The 17,110-nt window shown below is 39.6% G+C and overlaps 34 non-coding genes across 34 annotated transcripts; all 34 read right to left on the reverse strand.

Moving 5' to 3' along the window:
• Positions 1-138: 138 nt before the first annotated feature.
• trnac-gca (transfer RNA cysteine (anticodon GCA)) lies at positions 139-210 on the reverse strand. The gene has a single exon. It is a non-coding gene; the product is annotated as a tRNA-Cys (tRNA).
• A 189-nt stretch (positions 211-399) lies between these two features.
• On the reverse strand, positions 400-471 carry trnac-gca (transfer RNA cysteine (anticodon GCA)). Its single transcript has one exon. It is a non-coding gene; the product is annotated as a tRNA-Cys (tRNA).
• Positions 472-660: 189 nt separating this feature from the next.
• trnac-gca (transfer RNA cysteine (anticodon GCA)) lies at positions 661-732 on the reverse strand. The gene has a single exon. It is a non-coding gene; the product is annotated as a tRNA-Cys (tRNA).
• A 450-nt stretch (positions 733-1,182) lies between these two features.
• Positions 1,183-1,254, reverse strand: trnac-gca (transfer RNA cysteine (anticodon GCA)). The gene has a single exon. It is a non-coding gene; the product is annotated as a tRNA-Cys (tRNA).
• A 189-nt stretch (positions 1,255-1,443) lies between these two features.
• trnac-gca (transfer RNA cysteine (anticodon GCA)) lies at positions 1,444-1,515 on the reverse strand. Its single transcript has one exon. It is a non-coding gene; the product is annotated as a tRNA-Cys (tRNA).
• A 189-nt stretch (positions 1,516-1,704) lies between these two features.
• On the reverse strand, positions 1,705-1,776 carry trnac-gca (transfer RNA cysteine (anticodon GCA)). The gene has a single exon. It is a non-coding gene; the product is annotated as a tRNA-Cys (tRNA).
• A 189-nt stretch (positions 1,777-1,965) lies between these two features.
• Positions 1,966-2,037, reverse strand: trnac-gca (transfer RNA cysteine (anticodon GCA)). Its single transcript has one exon. It is a non-coding gene; the product is annotated as a tRNA-Cys (tRNA).
• Positions 2,038-2,226: 189 nt separating this feature from the next.
• On the reverse strand, positions 2,227-2,298 carry trnac-gca (transfer RNA cysteine (anticodon GCA)). The gene has a single exon. It is a non-coding gene; the product is annotated as a tRNA-Cys (tRNA).
• Positions 2,299-2,487: 189 nt separating this feature from the next.
• trnac-gca (transfer RNA cysteine (anticodon GCA)) lies at positions 2,488-2,559 on the reverse strand. The gene has a single exon. It is a non-coding gene; the product is annotated as a tRNA-Cys (tRNA).
• Positions 2,560-5,746: 3,187 nt separating this feature from the next.
• Positions 5,747-5,818, reverse strand: trnac-gca (transfer RNA cysteine (anticodon GCA)). Its single transcript has one exon. It is a non-coding gene; the product is annotated as a tRNA-Cys (tRNA).
• A 711-nt stretch (positions 5,819-6,529) lies between these two features.
• On the reverse strand, positions 6,530-6,601 carry trnac-gca (transfer RNA cysteine (anticodon GCA)). Its single transcript has one exon. It is a non-coding gene; the product is annotated as a tRNA-Cys (tRNA).
• A 189-nt stretch (positions 6,602-6,790) lies between these two features.
• On the reverse strand, positions 6,791-6,862 carry trnac-gca (transfer RNA cysteine (anticodon GCA)). The gene has a single exon. It is a non-coding gene; the product is annotated as a tRNA-Cys (tRNA).
• Positions 6,863-7,580: 718 nt separating this feature from the next.
• On the reverse strand, positions 7,581-7,652 carry trnac-gca (transfer RNA cysteine (anticodon GCA)). The gene has a single exon. It is a non-coding gene; the product is annotated as a tRNA-Cys (tRNA).
• A 189-nt stretch (positions 7,653-7,841) lies between these two features.
• trnac-gca (transfer RNA cysteine (anticodon GCA)) lies at positions 7,842-7,913 on the reverse strand. Its single transcript has one exon. It is a non-coding gene; the product is annotated as a tRNA-Cys (tRNA).
• A 189-nt stretch (positions 7,914-8,102) lies between these two features.
• Positions 8,103-8,174, reverse strand: trnac-gca (transfer RNA cysteine (anticodon GCA)). The gene has a single exon. It is a non-coding gene; the product is annotated as a tRNA-Cys (tRNA).
• Positions 8,175-8,363: 189 nt separating this feature from the next.
• On the reverse strand, positions 8,364-8,435 carry trnac-gca (transfer RNA cysteine (anticodon GCA)). The gene has a single exon. It is a non-coding gene; the product is annotated as a tRNA-Cys (tRNA).
• Positions 8,436-8,886: 451 nt separating this feature from the next.
• On the reverse strand, positions 8,887-8,958 carry trnac-gca (transfer RNA cysteine (anticodon GCA)). Its single transcript has one exon. It is a non-coding gene; the product is annotated as a tRNA-Cys (tRNA).
• Positions 8,959-9,676: 718 nt separating this feature from the next.
• trnac-gca (transfer RNA cysteine (anticodon GCA)) lies at positions 9,677-9,748 on the reverse strand. The gene has a single exon. It is a non-coding gene; the product is annotated as a tRNA-Cys (tRNA).
• Positions 9,749-9,937: 189 nt separating this feature from the next.
• Positions 9,938-10,009, reverse strand: trnac-gca (transfer RNA cysteine (anticodon GCA)). The gene has a single exon. It is a non-coding gene; the product is annotated as a tRNA-Cys (tRNA).
• Positions 10,010-10,198: 189 nt separating this feature from the next.
• On the reverse strand, positions 10,199-10,270 carry trnac-gca (transfer RNA cysteine (anticodon GCA)). Its single transcript has one exon. It is a non-coding gene; the product is annotated as a tRNA-Cys (tRNA).
• A 189-nt stretch (positions 10,271-10,459) lies between these two features.
• Positions 10,460-10,531, reverse strand: trnac-gca (transfer RNA cysteine (anticodon GCA)). Its single transcript has one exon. It is a non-coding gene; the product is annotated as a tRNA-Cys (tRNA).
• A 369-nt stretch (positions 10,532-10,900) lies between these two features.
• On the reverse strand, positions 10,901-10,972 carry trnac-gca (transfer RNA cysteine (anticodon GCA)). The gene has a single exon. It is a non-coding gene; the product is annotated as a tRNA-Cys (tRNA).
• Positions 10,973-11,161: 189 nt separating this feature from the next.
• On the reverse strand, positions 11,162-11,233 carry trnac-gca (transfer RNA cysteine (anticodon GCA)). Its single transcript has one exon. It is a non-coding gene; the product is annotated as a tRNA-Cys (tRNA).
• A 189-nt stretch (positions 11,234-11,422) lies between these two features.
• On the reverse strand, positions 11,423-11,494 carry trnac-gca (transfer RNA cysteine (anticodon GCA)). Its single transcript has one exon. It is a non-coding gene; the product is annotated as a tRNA-Cys (tRNA).
• A 189-nt stretch (positions 11,495-11,683) lies between these two features.
• On the reverse strand, positions 11,684-11,755 carry trnac-gca (transfer RNA cysteine (anticodon GCA)). Its single transcript has one exon. It is a non-coding gene; the product is annotated as a tRNA-Cys (tRNA).
• Positions 11,756-13,161: 1,406 nt separating this feature from the next.
• Positions 13,162-13,233, reverse strand: trnac-gca (transfer RNA cysteine (anticodon GCA)). The gene has a single exon. It is a non-coding gene; the product is annotated as a tRNA-Cys (tRNA).
• Positions 13,234-13,694: 461 nt separating this feature from the next.
• On the reverse strand, positions 13,695-13,766 carry trnac-gca (transfer RNA cysteine (anticodon GCA)). The gene has a single exon. It is a non-coding gene; the product is annotated as a tRNA-Cys (tRNA).
• A 189-nt stretch (positions 13,767-13,955) lies between these two features.
• On the reverse strand, positions 13,956-14,027 carry trnac-gca (transfer RNA cysteine (anticodon GCA)). The gene has a single exon. It is a non-coding gene; the product is annotated as a tRNA-Cys (tRNA).
• Positions 14,028-14,216: 189 nt separating this feature from the next.
• Positions 14,217-14,288, reverse strand: trnac-gca (transfer RNA cysteine (anticodon GCA)). Its single transcript has one exon. It is a non-coding gene; the product is annotated as a tRNA-Cys (tRNA).
• A 189-nt stretch (positions 14,289-14,477) lies between these two features.
• trnac-gca (transfer RNA cysteine (anticodon GCA)) lies at positions 14,478-14,549 on the reverse strand. Its single transcript has one exon. It is a non-coding gene; the product is annotated as a tRNA-Cys (tRNA).
• A 457-nt stretch (positions 14,550-15,006) lies between these two features.
• Positions 15,007-15,078, reverse strand: trnac-gca (transfer RNA cysteine (anticodon GCA)). The gene has a single exon. It is a non-coding gene; the product is annotated as a tRNA-Cys (tRNA).
• Positions 15,079-15,272: 194 nt separating this feature from the next.
• Positions 15,273-15,344, reverse strand: trnac-gca (transfer RNA cysteine (anticodon GCA)). Its single transcript has one exon. It is a non-coding gene; the product is annotated as a tRNA-Cys (tRNA).
• Positions 15,345-15,795: 451 nt separating this feature from the next.
• trnac-gca (transfer RNA cysteine (anticodon GCA)) lies at positions 15,796-15,867 on the reverse strand. Its single transcript has one exon. It is a non-coding gene; the product is annotated as a tRNA-Cys (tRNA).
• Positions 15,868-16,585: 718 nt separating this feature from the next.
• Positions 16,586-16,657, reverse strand: trnac-gca (transfer RNA cysteine (anticodon GCA)). Its single transcript has one exon. It is a non-coding gene; the product is annotated as a tRNA-Cys (tRNA).
• Between the last annotated feature and the right edge of the window lie 453 nt (positions 16,658-17,110).

Raw genomic sequence — 17,110 nt, forward strand, 5'->3', positions numbered from 1 at the left:
AACAGCATAGAGTAAACGTAACACAAACAACATCACCGTGTTTCCCTGACTTTCAAGTTATAGACAACACTCTATGATCAACTGAGCGAGATATTACGTTAGAATCAGTCGACAAATACATTTTTCTATACAACAGTTAGGGGGCACCCAGAGTTGAACTGAGGACCTCTTGATCTGCAGTCAAATGCTCTGCCACTGAGCTATACCCCCTTTCCATTTGACTTTCTTTAAACTGAAAATTCGATGATGTTTTTCTGTCAAAACAGCATAGAGTAAACTTAACACAAACAACATCGCCGTGTTTCCCTGATTTTCAAGTCAGAGACAAGACTCAATGATCAACTGAGCGAGATATTACATTAAAATTAGTCGACAAATACAATTTTGTATACACCAGATAGGGGGCCCCCAGAGTTGAACTGGGGACCTCTTGATCTGCAGTCAAATGCTCTGCCACTGAGCTATACCCCCTTTCCAGTTCAGTTTCTTTTAACTGAAAATTCGATGATGTTTTTCTGTCAAAACAGCATAGACTAAACTTAACATGAACAACATCGCCGTGTTTCCCTGACTTTCAAGTTAGAGACAAGACTCTATGATCAACTGAGCGAGATATTACATTATAATTATTCGACAAATACATTTTGGTATACATCAGTTAAGGGGCACCCAGAGTTGAACTGGGGACCTCTTGATCTGCAGTCAAATGCTCTGCCACTGAGCTATACCCCCTTTCCATTTGACATTCTTTAAACTGAAAATTCGATGATGTTTTTCTGTCAAAACAGCATAGAGTAAACTTAACACAAAGAACACCACCGTGTTTCCCTGACTTTCAAGTTAGAGACAACACTCTTTGATCAACTGAGCGAGATATTACATTAAAATGAGTCGACAAATACATATTTGTCCACATCAGTTAGGGGGCACCCAGAGTTGAAATGGGGACCTCTTGATCTGCAGTCAAATGCTCTGCCACTGAGCTATACCCCCTTTCCATTTGATTTTCTTTAAACTGAAAATTCGATGATGTTTTTCTGTCAAAACAGCATAGAGTAAATTTAACACAAACAACATCGCCGTGTTACCCTGACTTTCAAATCAGAGACAACACTCTATGATCAACTGAGCGAGATATGACATTAAATTCAGTCGACAAATACATTTTTTTATACATCAGTTAGGGGGCACCCAGAGTTGAACTGGGGACCTCTTGATCTGCAGTCAAAGGCTCTGCCACTGAGCTATACCCCCTTTCCAATTGAGTTTTTTTAAACTGAAAATTTGACGATGTATTTCTTTCAAAACAGCATAGAGTAAACTTAACACAAACAACATCGCCGTGTTTCCCTGACTTTCAAGTTAAAGACAACACTCTATGATCAACTGAGCGAGATATTACATTAAAATCAGTCGACAAATACAATTCTGTATTCATCAGTTAGGGGGCACCCAGAGTTGAACTGGGGACCTCTTGATCTGCAGTCAAATGCTCTGCCACTGAGTTATACCCCCTTTCAAATTGAGTTGCTTTAAACTGAAAATTAGATGATGTTTTTCTGTCAAAACAGCATAGAGTAAACTTAGCACAAACAACATCCCCGTGTTTCCCTGACTTTCAAGTTAGAGACAACACTCTATGATCAACTGAGCGAGATATTACATTAAAATCAGTCGACAAATACATTTTTGTATACACCAGATAGGGGGCACCCAGAGTTGAACTGGGGACCTCTTGATCTGCAGTCAAATGCTCTGCCACTGATCTATACCCCCTTTCCAGTTAAGTTTCTTTGAACTGAAAATTCGATGATGTTTTTCTGTCAAAACAGCATAGAGTAAACGTAACACAAACAACATCACCGTGTTTCCCTGACTTTCAAGTTATAGACAACACTCTATGATCAACTGAGCGAGATATTACGTTAGAATCAGTCGACAAATACATTTTTCTATACAACAGTTAGGGGGCACCCAGAGTTGAACTGAGGACCTCTTGATCTGCAGTCAAATGCTCTGCCACTGAGCTATACCCCCTTTCCATTTGACTTTCTTTAAACTGAAAATTCGATGATGTTTTTCTGTCAAAACAGCATAGAGTAAACTTAACACAAACAACATCGCCGTGTTTCCCTGATTTTCAAGTCAGAGACAAGACTCAATGATCAACTGAGCGAGATATTACATTAAAATTAGTCGACAAATACAATTTTGTATACACCAGATAGGGGGCCCCCAGAGTTGAACTGGGGACCTCTTGATCTGCAGTCAAATGCTCTGCCACTGAGCTATACCCCCTTTCCAGTTCAGTTTCTTTTAACTGAAAATTCGATGATGTTTTTCTGTCAAAACAGCATAGACTAAACTTAACATGAACAACATCGCCGTGTTTCCCTGACTTTCAAGTTAGAGACAAGACTCTATGATCAACTGAGCGAGATATTACATTATAATTATTCGACAAATACATTTTGGTATACATCAGTTAGGGGGCACCCAGAGTTGAACTGGGGACCTCTTGATCTGCAGTCAAATGCTCTGCCACTGAGCTATACCCCCTTTCCATTTGACATTCTTTAAACTGAAAATTCGATGATGTTTTTCTGTCAAAACAGCATAGAGTAAACTTAACACAAAGAACACCACCGTGTTTCCCTGACTTTCAAGTTAGAGACAACACTCTTTGATCAACTGAGCGAGATATTACATTAAAATGAGTCGACAAATACATATTTGTGTACATCAGTTAGGGGGCACCCAGAGTTGAAATGGGGACCTCTTGATCTGCAGTCAAATGCTCTGCCACTGAGCTATACCCCCTTTCCATTTGATTTTCTTTAAACTGAAAATTCGATGATGTTTTTCTGTCAAAACAGCATAGAGTAAATTTAACACAAACAACATCGCCGTGTTACCCTGACTTTCAAATCAGAGACAACACTCTATGATCAACTGAGCGAGATATGACATTAATTTCAGTCGACAAATACATTTTTTTATACATCAGTTAGGGGGCACCCTAAGTTGAACTGGGGACCTCTTGATCTGCAGTCAAAGGCTCTGCCACTGAGCTATACCCCCTTTCCAATTGAGTTGCTTTCTCTGTGACACAAAACAGAAGTGTACCTGACACTTGTCACAGTAGACATGCGTTTTTCCTGAACAGCCTGGCAATTTGCACCTTGTTGCTTCTTTTTTTGCATCATAATTTGGCATGTGGTCCAGCATGTCGGTCTGCACCTCTTGAAGGGGCCGTTTTTCCATGGCTCCCCTCTTTTTTGGGGGCTCATCATGGTGAGGTGGACTCATACATGGACTGGGTGTGTTGGAACTGCTCGGCCTCCCTCGTTTTCTCAATGCGTGGGGCTTCCCCAAACGCACAAGAGCTTCTGCCACATTCAATTTGAAGTCAAGGAGATCCATGACTAGCGGTGGCTGAGTGCCCTGACGTTCTTTGTCTCTGCGATACTCAAGCCAGCTATTCACTACAGCAACATCAAAGGCATGAGTAATCATGCGCAGTGACCATTTGCGGGACCGGATGGCAATCCTGTAAAGGCTGATGAGTTGATCAAGCTTGTCCACCCCTCCCATGGCCTTATTGTATTTCTTCACCACCTCTGGACGCTTGACCGTAACAAACTGCCCATCTTTCTTCTGCCACCTAGCAACTTCATCTTCATCTCCTACACCAACAAAGTTGGAGGCCAGCACAACAGAGCGGTTATCAAACCACTTCACTAGAACCACCTTTCCATCCCTACTCCTCACTACATCATGGTTCCCTCGCTCTTTTTTTGACATTTCCTTGTCACTCTTCAGTGGAGGCTTTGCAAAGCGGACAACCCTAGCTGTGCCAGCCGCATGGATTTTCTTTTCAGCCAGCACTTCAAGGACATTGTAGGTAGTGAAGAAGTTGTCAAAAAAGAGCTTGTGGTTAGGATTCTGGATTCTCTGGCACAGGTGGGCAACCACACCTGCTCCATGTCCTAAAACCTTCTTGCTCTGCTCAGAGAGCTCTGTTGTGGCACCTTGATAGATGAGGAAGTCATAAGCAAGGCCACTTTTGCCGCAGAGGAAATATATCTTGACTCCCCATGGTTCTGGCTTCCCTTTGATATACTGAAGCACAGAAAGTTTCCCCCTGAAAGGCACAATCTGCTCATCAATTGCGAGTTCTTCTTCCATTTGCAGCTCTAGACAGCGTTTCCTTATGGAATCATAGAGTGGTCTGACCTTGTAGAACACATCAGTGTTTTCAGAAGGCCTCTCATTGTTGTTCACCACATGCAGGTTGGAGCGAAGCTGGAAAAATCGGTTTCGAGACAGAGTATCCCGGAAAAGGCCGATATTGATACTGGAAGACCAGTACATTCGCACTCTTGGCAAACCCAATGCACCAGTTGCCAAATGTAGACCAACAAGGGCTTCAATCTCAGAAATTGATGCATGTTTATACCCCCTGACTGCATTTTGTTCTGCATAGATGTTAGTCATTGTTGTCATCAGCTGGAACATCTCACTGGGAACATACTGCTTGAAGTAGCCATATGGTGTTAGTGGCTCAGGGGGTTCAGGAGCAGGAGCAGGACTTTCCCATGTCGTGTTTACTGGGGTAAAGGGGGTGCGACGCCACTCAATATCACTCTTCTTTGTGATGTTTGCAAAAGGGCCATCCTCAAGTAACAGGTTTCTATCTGCCTCCTCAAGCTCATAATTCTCTCCGTCTTCCTCATCCTGACCTTCCACTGCCTCAATCTCAACTTCTTCCCCTACCAATGGTACCTCTGCCTCATCCCTGTCTTCCCCTGAAATCATTAGCAAATATATCTGTCTGTATATATTTATTTATTTATTTATTTATTTAAAATCTTATATGTGATATTATGCGATGTTTATACTAAAACATGACTATTTTTTTATATGATATTCACTGACTTTCTACACTCACCCACTCTTGGAAATCTATTAGCATCTCCATCTTCCTCATCGCTTCCAAAAATGTCAATATCAGAGATATTTCCATTGTCGATCAGTTCAAGGACTTCAAGGGCTGTATATTCTGCATATGGAATATTTTCAACTGATTATCAACTCATTCTCTTATTCTGATGTACTGTTTTTATAGTAATAAGGTCATTCATCAATACTGGTAAATTGAGTTCAATAACATGGTTTCTGACCCAATGTCCATTCTAATGGACAGCGATATTTGATAAAATCCTGTGTAAAAACTAACACTGAAACATACGATATTACACTTCTATTTATACATTCCATCTTTCAATATTGTATCAAAACTATGAAATATTCTATAAAATATCTATAAATATGAATATAACTGTTGAAAATGGTCCTTACTTCGACGTGTGGGGTGAAGCCCTGCCATGCCTCTTTTCCATGTGGTGGATTTTTTTCATACGTCAACAAGCAAAGCTATACTGCCGTTTGATTGGTTGTTAAACGTCCACTTGTATGGACTTAAGGTTTCAAGTGGTGTAAAACGAGCAAAAAGTAAAAAAAAAAGCCCCCGTCATGTGACGTCCATTGTAAAGGACACAGGGTCTGAAGGGGGGGGTCTGAAAATTCGATGATGTTTTTCTGTCAAAACAGCATAGAGTAAACTTAGCACAAACAACATCCCCGTGTTTCCCTGACTTTCAAGTTAGAGACAACACTCTATGATCAACTGAGCGAGATATTACATTAAAATCAGTCGACAAATACATTTTTGTATACACCAGATAGGGGGCACCCAGAGTTGAACTGGGGACCTCTTGATCTGCAGTCAAATGCTCTGCCACTGATCTATACCCCCTTTCCAGTTAAGTTTCTTTGAACTGAAAATTCGATGATGTTTTTCTGTCAAAACAGCATAGAGTAAACGTAACACAAACAACATCACCGTGTTTCCCTGACTTTCAAGTTAGAGACAACACTCTATGATCAACTGAGCGAGATATTACAATAAATGCAGCCGACGAATACTTCTTTGTATACATCAGTTAGGGGGCGGCCAGAGTTGAACTGGGGACCTCTTGAACTGCATTCAAAAGCTCTGCCACTGAACTATACCCCCTTTCCAATTGAGTTGCTTTAAACTGAAAATTCGATGATGTTTTTCGGTCAAAACAGCATAGAGTAAATTTAACACAAACAACATCGCCGTGTTACCCTGACTTTCAAATCAGAGACAACACTCTATGATCAACTGAGCTAGATATTACATTAAATTCAGTCGACAAATACATTTTTGTATACATCAGTTACGGGGCACCCAGAGTTGAACTGGGGACCTCTTGATCTGCAGTCAAAGGCTCTGCCACTGAGCTATACCCCCTTTCCAATTGAGTTTCTTTGAACTGAAAATTTGACAATGTATTTCTTTCAAAACAGCATTGAGTAAAATCAAGACAAACAACATCGCCGTGTTTCACTGACTTTCAAGTTAGAGAAAACAATCTATGATCAACTGAGCGAGGTATTACATTAAAATCAGTCGACAAATACATTTTTCTATACAACAGTTAGGGGGCACCCAGAGTTGAACTGGGGACCTCTTGATCTGCAGTCAAATGCTCTGCCACTGAGCTATACCCCCTTTCCATTTGATTTCCTTTAAACTGAAAATTCGATGATGTTTTTCGGTCAAAACAGCATAGAGTAAATTTAACACAAACAACATCGCCGTGTTACCCTGACTTTCAAATCAGAGACAACACTCTATGATCAACTGAGCTAGATATTACATTAAATTTAGTCGACAAATACATTTTTGTATACATCAGTTAGGGGGCACCCAGAGTTGAACTGGGTACCTCTTGATCTGCAGTCAAAGGCTCTGCCACTGAGCTATACCCCCTTTCCAATTGAGTTTCTTTGAACTGAAAATTTGACAATGTATTTCTTTCAAAACAGCATAGAGTAAACTTAACACAAACAACATCGCCGTGTTTCCCTGACTTTCAAGTTAAAGACAACACTCTATGATCAACTGAGCGAGATATTACATTATAATTAGTCGACAAATACATTATTGTATACATCAGTTAGGTGACACCCAGAGTTGAACTGCGGACCTCTTGATCTGCAGTCAAATGCTCTGCCACTGAGCTATACCCCCTTTCCAATTTAGTTGCTTTAAACTGAAAATTCGATGATGTTTTTCTGTCAAAACAGCATAGAGTAAACGTAACACAAACAACATCACCATGTTTCCCTGACTTTCAAGTTAGAGACAACACTCTATGATCAACTGAGCGAGATATTACATTAAATGCAGTTGACAAATTCATTTTTGTAAACATCAGACAGGGGGCACCCAGAGTTGAACTCGGGACCTCTTGATCTGCAGTCAAATGCTCTGCCACTGTGCTATACCATTTGACTATTTTACAATTGATTTTCTTTAAACTGAAAATTCGATGATGTTTTTCTGTCAAAACAGCATAGAGTAAACTTAACACAAAGAACATCGCCGTGTTTCCCTGACTTTCAAGTTAGAGACAAGACTCTTTGATCAACTGAGCGAGATATTACATTATAATTAGTCGACAAATACATTATTGTATACATCAGTTAGGGGACACCCAGAGTTGAACTGGGGACCTCTTGATCTGCAGTCAAATGCTCTGCCACTGAGCTATACCCCCTTTCCAATTGTGTTGCTATAAACTGAAAATTCGATGATGTTTTTCTGTCAAAGCAGCATGGAGTACAGTTAACACAAACAACATCACCGTGTTTCCCTGACATTCAAGTTAGAGACAAGACTCTATGATCAACTGAGCGAGATATTACATTAAAATCAGTCGACAATTAGATTTTTGTATACATCATTTAGGGGGCACCCAGAGTTGAACTGGGGACCTCTTGATCTGCAGTCAAATGCTCTGCCACTGAGCTATACCCCCTTTCCATTTGACTTTCTTTAAACTGAAACTTCGATGATGTTTTTCTGTCAAAAAAGCATAGAGTAAACTAAACACAAACAACATCGCCGTGTTTCCCTGACTTTCAAGTTAGAGACAACACTCTATGATCAACTGAGCGAGATATTACATTAAAATCAGTCGACAAATAAATTTTTCTATACAACAGTTAGGGGGCACCCAGAGTTGAACTGGGGACCTCTTGATCTGCAGTCAAATGCTCTGCCACTGAGCTATACCCCCTTTCCATTTGATTTTCTTTAAACTGAAAATTCGATGATGTTTTTCTGTCAAAAAAGCATAGAGTAAACTAAACACAAACAACATCGCCGTGTTTCCCTGACTTTCAAGTTAGAGACAACACTCTATGATCAACTGAGCGAGATATTACAGTAAAATCAGTCGACAATTACATTTTTGTATACATCAGTTAGGGGGCATCCAGAGTTGAACTGGGGACCTCTTGATCTGCAGTCAAATGCTCTGCCACTGAGCTATACCCCCTTTCCAATTGAGTTGCTTTAAACTGAAAATTCGATGATGTTTTTCTGTCAAAACAGCATAGAGTAAACTTAACACAAACAACATCGCCGTGTTTCCCTGACTTTCAAGTTAGAGACAAGACTCTTTGATCAACTGAGCGAGATATTACATTATAATTAGTCGTCAAATACATCATTGTATACATCAGTTAGGGGACACCCAGAGTTGAACTGCGGACCTCTTGATCTGCAGTCAAATGCTCTGCCACTGAGCTATACCCCCTTTCCAATTGTGTTGCTTTAAACTGAAAATTCGATGATTTTTTTCTGTCAAAACAGCATTGAGTAAAATCAAGACAAACAACATCGCCGTGTTTCACTGACTTTCAAGTTAGAGAAAACAATCTATGATCAACTGAGCGAGATATTACATTAAATTTAGTCGAAAAATACAATTTTTCTATACAACAGTTAGGGGGCACCCAGAGTTGAACTGGGGATCTCTTGATCTGCAGTCAAATGCTCTGCCACTGAGCTATAACCCCTTTCCATTTGATTTTCTTTAAACTGAAAATTCGATGATGTTTTTCTGTCAAAAAAGCATAGAGTAAACTAAACACAAACAACATCGCCGTGTTTCCCTGACTTTCAAGTTAGAGACAACACTCTATGATCAACTGAGCGAGATATTACAGTAAAATCAGGCGACAATTACATTTTTGTATACATCAGTTAGGTGACACCCAGAGTTGAACTGCGGACCTCTTGATCTGCAGTCAAATGCTCTGCCACTGAGCTATACCCCCTTTCCAATTTAGTTGCTTTAAACTGAAAATTCTATGATGTTTTTCTGTCAAAACAGCATAGAGTAAACGTAACACAAACAACATCACCATGTTTCCCTGACTTTCAAGTTGGAGACAACACTCTATGATCAACTGAGCGAGATATTACATTAAATGCAGTTGACAAATTCATTTTTGTAAACATCAGACAGGGGGCACCCAGAGTTGAACTCGGGACCTCTTGATCTGCAGTCAAATGCTCTGCCACTGAGCTATACCATTTGACTATTTTACAATTGATTTTCTTTAAACTGAAAATTCGATGATGTTTTTCTGTCAAAACAGCATAGAGTAAACTTAACACAAAGAACATCGCCGTGTTTCCCTGACTTTCAAGTTAGAGACAAGACTCTTTGATCAACTGAGCGAGATATTACATTATAATTAGTCGACAAATACATTATTGTATACATCAGTTAGGGGACACCCAGAGTTGAACTGGGGACCTCTTGATCTGCAGTCAAATGCTCTGCCACTGAGCTATACCCCCTTTCCAATTGTGTTGCTTTAAACTGAAAATTCGATGATGTTTTTCTGTCAAAGCAGCATGGAGTAAAGTTAACACAAACAACATCACCGTGTTTCCCTGACATTCAAGTTAGAGACAAGACTCTATGATCAACTGAGCGAGATATTACATTAAAATCAGTCGACAATTACATTTTTGTATACATCATTTAGGGGGCACCCAGAGTTGAACTGGGGACCTCTTGATCTGCAGTCAAATGCTCTGCCACTGAGCTATACCCCCTTTCCATTTGACTTTCTTTAAACTGAAACTTCGATGATGTTTTTCTGTCAAAAAAGCATAGAGTAAACTAAACACAAACAACATCGCCGTGTTTCCCTGACTTTCAAGTTAGAGACAACACTCTATGATCAACTGAGCGAGATATTACATTAAAATCAGTCGACAAATAAATTTTTCTATACAACAGTTAGGGGGCACCCAGAGTTGAACTGGGGACCTCTTGATCTGCAGTCAAATGCTCTGCCACTGAGCTATACCCCCTTTCCATTTGATTTTCTTTAAACTGAAAATTCGATGATGTTTTTCTGTCAAAAAAGCATAGAGTAAACTAAACACAAACAACATCGCCGTGTTTCCCTGACTTTCAAGTTAGAGACAACACTCTATGATCAACTGAGCGAGATATTACAGTAAAATCAGTCGACAATTACATTTTTGTATACATCAGTTAGGGGGCATCCAGAGTTGAACTGGGGACCTCTTGATCTGCAGTCAAATGCTCTGCCACTGAGCTATACCCCCTTTCCAATTGAGTTGCTTTAAACTGAAAATTCGATGATGTTTTTCTGTCAAAACAGCATAGAGTAAACTTAACACAAACAACATCGCCGTGTTTCCCTGACTTTCAAGTTAGAGACAAGACTCTTTGATCAACTGAGCGAGATATTACATTATAATTAGTCGACAAATACATAATTGTATACATCAGTTAGGGGACACCCAACTGAAAATTCGATGATGTTTTTCTGTCAAAAAAGCATAGAGTAAACTAAACACAAACAACATCGCCGTGTTTCCCTGACTTTCAAGTTAGAGACAACACTCTATGATCAACTGAGCGAGATATTACAGTAAAATCAGTCGACAAATAAATTTTTCTATACAACAGTTAGGGGGCACCCAGAGTTGAACTGGGGACCTCTTGATCTGCAGTCAAATGCTCTGCCACTGAGCTATACCCCCTTTCCATTTGATTTTCTTTAAACTGAAAATTCGATGATGTTTTTCTGTCAAAAAAGCATAGAGTAAACTAAACACAAACAACATCGCCGTGTTTCCCTGACTTTCAAGTTAGAGACAACACTCTATGATCAACTGAGCGAGATATTACAGTAAAATCCGTCGACAATCACATTTTTGTATACATCAGTTATGGGGCACCCAGAGTTGAACTGGGGACCTCTTGATCTGCAGTCAAATGCTCTGCCACTGAGCTATACCCCCTTTCCATTTGATTTTCTTTAAACTGAAAATTCGATGATGTTTTTCTGTCAAAAAAGCATAGAGTAAACTAAACACAAACAACATCGCCGTGTTTCCCTGACTTTCAAGTTAGAGACAACACTCTATGATCAACTGAGCGAGATATTACAGTAAAATCAGTCGACAATTACATTTTTGTATATATCAGTCAGGGGGCACCCAGAGTTGAACTGGGGACCTCTTGATCTGCAGTCAAATGCTCTGCCACTGAGCTATACCCCCTTTCCAATTGAGTTGCTTTAAACTGAAAATTCGATGATGTTTTTCTGTCAAAGCAGCATGGAGTAAAGTTAACACAAACAACATCGCCGTGTTTCCCTGACTTTCAAGTTAGAGAAAACAATCTTTGATCAACTGAGCGAGATATTACATTAAAATCAGTCGACAAATAAATTGTTCTATACAACAGTTAGGGGGCACCCAGAGTTGAACTGGGGACCTCTTGATCTGCAGTCAAATGCTCTGCCACTGAGCTATACCCCCTTTCCATTTGATTTTCTTTAAACTGAAAATTCGATGATGTTTTTCTGTCAAAAAAGCATAGAGTAAACTAAACACAAACAACATCGCCGTGTTTCCCTGACTTTCAAGTTAGAGACAACACTCTATGATCAACTGAGCGAGATATTACAGTAAAATCAGTCGACAAATAAATTTTTCTATACAACAGTTAGGGGGCACCCAGAGGTGAACTGGGGACCTCTTGATCTGCAGTCAAATGCTCTGCCACTGAGCTATACCCCCTTTCCATTTGATTTTCTTTAAACTGAAAATTCGATGATGTTTTTCTGTCAAAAAAGCATAGAGTAAACTAAACACAAACAACATCGCCGTGTTTCCCTGACTTTCAAGTTAGAGACAACACTCTATGATCAACTGAGCGAGATATTACAGTAAAATCAGTCGACAATCACATTTTTGTATACATCAGTTAGGGGGCACCCACTGGGGACCTCTTGATCTGCAGTCAAATGCTCTGCCACTGAGCTATACCCCCTTTCCAATTGAGTTGCTTTAAACGGAAAATTCGATGATGTTTTTCTGTCAAAACAGCATAGAGTAAACTAAACACAAACAACATCGCCGTGTTTCCCTGACTTTCAAGTTAGAGACAACACTCTATGATCAACTGAGCGAGATATTACATTAAAATCAGTCGACAATTACATTTTTGTATACATCAGATGGGGGGCACCCAGAGTTGAACTGGGGACCTCTTGAGCTGCAGTCAAATGCTCTGCCACTGATCTATACCCCCTTTGCAGTTAAGTTTCTTTAAACTGAAAATTCAATTATGTTTTACTGTCAAAACAGCATGGAGCACCCTTAACACAAACAACATCGCCGTGTTTCCCTGACTTTCAAGTTAGAGACAACACTCTATGATCAACTGAGCGAGATATTACATTAAAATCAGTCACTGAGCAATACCCCCATTCCATTTGAGTTCCTTTCAACTGAAAATTCGATGATGTTTTTCTGTCAAAACAGCATTGAGTAAAATCAAGACAAACAACATCGCCGTGTTTCACTGACTTTCAAGTTAGAGACAACACTCTATGATCAACTGAGCGAGATATTACATTAAAATCAGTCGACAATTACATTTCTGTATACATCAGATAGGGGGCACCCAGAGTTGAACTGGGGACCTCTTGATCTGCAGTCAAATGCTCTGCCACTGAGCTATACCTGACCATTTTCCATTTGTTTTTCTTTAAACTGAAAATTCGATGATGTTTTTCTGTCAAAACAGCATAGAGTAAACTTAACACAAACAACATCACCGTGTTTCCCTGACGTTCAAGTTAGAGACAAGACTCTTTGATCAACTGAGCGAGATATTACATTATAATTAGTCGACAAATACATCATTGTATACATCAGTTAGGGGACACCCAGAGTTGAACTGGGGACCTCTTGATCTGCAGTTAAATGCTCTGCCACTGAGCTATACCCCCTTTCTAATTGCTTTGCTTTGCTTTAAACTGAAAATTCGATGATGTTTTTCTGTCAAAGCAGCATGGAGTAAAGTTAACACAAACAACATCACCGTGTTTCCCTGACATTCAAGTTAGAGACAAGACTCTATGATCAACTGAGCGAGATATTACATTAAAATCAGTCGACAAATACAATTTTGTATACACCAGATATGGGGCACCCAGAGTTGAACTGGGGACCTCTTGATCTGCAGTCAAATGCTCTCCACTGAGCTATACCATTTGACCATTTTCCATTTGATTTTCTTTAAACTGAAAATTCGATGATGTTTTTCTGTCAAAACAGCATAGAGTAAACTTAACACAAACAACATCGCCGTGTTTCCCTGACTTTCAAGTTAGAGACAAGACTCTATGATCAACTGAGCGAGATATTACATTAAATTTAGTCGACAAATACAATTTTGTATACACCAGATAGGGGGCACCCAGAGTTGAACTGGGGACCTCTTGATCTGCAGTCAAATGCTCTGCCACTGAGCTATACCCCCTTTCCATTTCAGTTTCTTTAAACTGAAAATTCGATGATGTTTTTCTGTCAAAAAAGCATAGAGTAAACTAAACACAAACAACATCGCCGTGTTTCCCTGACTTTCAAGTTAGAGACAACACTCTTTGATCAACTGAGCGAGATATTACATTAAAATGAGTCGACAAATACATATTTGTATACATCAGTTAGGGGGCACCCAGAGTTGAACTGGGGACCTCTTGATCTGCAGTCAAATGCTCTGCCACTGAGCTATACCCCCATTATAATTGAGTTGCCATGAACTGAAAATTCAATGATGTTTTTCTGTCAAAACAGCATAGAGTAAACGTAACACAAACAATATCACCGTGTTTCCCTGACTTTCAAGTTTGAGACAACACTCTTTGATCAACTGAGCGAGATATTACATTAAAATGAGTCGACAAATACATATTTGTATACATCAGATAGGGGGCACCCAGAGTTGAACTGGGGACCTCTTGATCTGCAGTCAAATGCTCTGCCACTGAGCTATACCCCCTTTCCATTTGATTTTCTTTAAACTGAAAATTCGATGATGTTTTTCTGTCAAAAAAGCATAGAGTAAACTAAACACAAACAACATCGCCGTTTTTCCCTGACTTTCAAGTTAGAGACAACACTCTATGATCAACTGAGCGAGATATTACATTAAAATTAGTCGACAAATACATATTTGTGTACATCAATCAGGGGGCACCCAGAGTTGAACTGGGGACCGCTTGATCTGCAGTCAAATGCCCTGCCACTGAGCTATACCCCCTTTCCAATTGAGTTGCTTTAAACTGAAAATTCGATGATGTTTTTCTGTCAAAACAGCATTGAGTAAAATCAAGACAAACAACATCGCCGTGTTTCACTGACTTTCAAGTTAGAGACAACACTCTATGATCAACTGAGCGAGATATTACATTAAAATCATTCGACAATTACATTTTTGTATACATCAGATAGGGGGCACCCAGAGTTGAACTGGGGACCTCTTGATCTGCAGTCAAATGCTCTGCCACTGAGCTATACCATTTGACCATTTTCCATTTGATTTTCTTTAAACTGAAAATTCGATGATGTTTTTCTGTCAAAACAGCATAGAGTAAACTTAACACAAACAACATCGCCGTGTTTCCCTGACGTTCAAGTTAGAGACAAGACTCTTTGATCAACTGAGCGAGATATTACATCATAATTAGTCGACAAATACATCATTGTATACATCAGTTAGGGGACACCCAGAGTTGAACTGGGGACCTCTTGATCTGCAGTTAAATGCTCTGCCACTGAGCTATACCCCCTTTCCAATTGCTTTGCTTTGCTTTAAACTGAAAATTCGATGATGTTTTTCTGTCAAAGCAGCATGGAGTAAAGTTAACACAAACAACATCACCGTGTTTCCCTGACATTCAAGTTAGAGACAAGACTCTATGATCAACTGAGCGAGATATTACATTAAAATCAGTCGACAAATACAATTTTGTATACACCAGATAGGGGGCACCCAGAGTTGAACTGGGGACCTCTTGATCTGCAGTCAAATGCTCTGCCACTGAGCTATACCCCCTTTCCAATTGAGTTGCTTTAAACTGAAAATTCAATGATGTTTTTCTGTCAAAACAGCATAGAGTAAACGTAACACAAACAATATCACCGTGTTTCCCTGACTTTCAAGTTAGAAACAACACTCTATGATCAACTGAGCGAGATATTACATTAAATGCAGTTGACAAATTCATTTTTGTAAACATCAGTTAAGGGGCACCCAGAGTTGAACTGGGGACCGCTTCATCTGCAGTCAAATGCTCTGCCACTGAGCTATACCCCCTTTCCATTTAATTTTCTTTAAACTGAAAATTCGATGATGTTTTTCCTGTCAAAAAAGCATAGAGTAAACTAAACACAAACAACATCGCCGTGTTTCCCTGACTTTCAAGTTAGAGACAACACTCTATGATCAACTGAGCGAGATATTACATTAAAATCAGTCGACAATTACATTTTTGTATACATCAGTTAGGGGGCACCCAGAGTTGAACTGGGGACCTCTTGATCTGCAGTCAAATGCTCTGCCACTGAGCTATACCCCCTTTCCAATTGAGTTGCTTTAAACTGAAAATTCGATGATGTTTTTCTGTCAAAACAGCATAGAGTAAACGTAACACAAACAATATCACCGTGTTTCCCTGACTTTCAAGTTAGAGACAACACTCTATGATCAACTGAGCGAGATATTACATTAAATGCAGTTGACAAATTCATTTTTGTAAACATCAGTAAAGGGGCACCCAGAGTTGAACTGGTGACCTCTTGATCTGCAGTCAAATGCTCTCCACTGAGCTATACCATTTGACCATTTTCCATTTCATTTTCTTTAAACTGAAAATTCGTTGATGTTTTTCTGTCAAAACAGCATAGAGTAAACTTAACACAAACAACATCGCCGTGTTTCCCTGACTTTCAAGTTAGAGACAAGACTCTTTGATCAACTGAGCGAGATATTACATTATAATTAGTCGACAAATACATTATTGTATACATCAGTTAGCGGGACACCCAGAGTTGAACTGGGGACCTCTTGATCTGCAGTCAAATGCTCTGCCACTGAGCTATACCCCCTTTCCAATTGCATTGCTTTAAACTGAAAATTCGATGATGTTTTTCTGTCAAAGCAGCATGGAGTAAAGTTAACACAAGCAACATCACCGTGTTTCCCTGACTTTCAAGTTAGAGACAAGACTCTTTGATCAACTGAGCGAGATATTACATTATAATTAAACGACAAATACATTTTTGTATACATCAGTTAGGGGGCACCCAGAGTTGAACTGGGGACCTCTTGATCTGCAGTCAAATGCTCTGCCACTGAGCTATACCCCCAATTCCACTTCAGTTGCCATTAAACTGAAAATTCAATGATGTTTTTCTGTCAAAACAGCATTGAGTAAACTTAAGACAAACAACATCGCCGTATTTCCCTGACTTTCAAGTTAGAGACAACAATCTATGATCAACTGAGCGAGATATTACATTAAATGCAGTCGACAGTTACATTTTTGTATGCATCAGTTAGGGGGCACCCACAGTTGAACTGCGAACCTCTTGATCTGGAGTCAAATGCTCTGCCACTGAGCTATACCCCCTTTCTAATTGAGTTGCTTTAAACTGAAAATTCGATGATGTTTTTCTGTCAAAACAGCATTGAGTAAAATCAAGACAAACAACATCGCCGTGTTTCCCTGACTTTCAAGTAAGAGACAACAATCTATGATCAACTGAGCGAGATATTACATTAAAAGCAGTCGACCGACACATTTTTGTATACATCAGTTA

The sequence above is a fragment of the Gadus morhua genome, chromosome 22 (assembly GCF_902167405.1).
Source record: "Gadus morhua chromosome 22, gadMor3.0, whole genome shotgun sequence".
NCBI classification, from domain to species: domain Eukaryota; kingdom Metazoa; phylum Chordata; class Actinopteri; order Gadiformes; family Gadidae; genus Gadus; species Gadus morhua.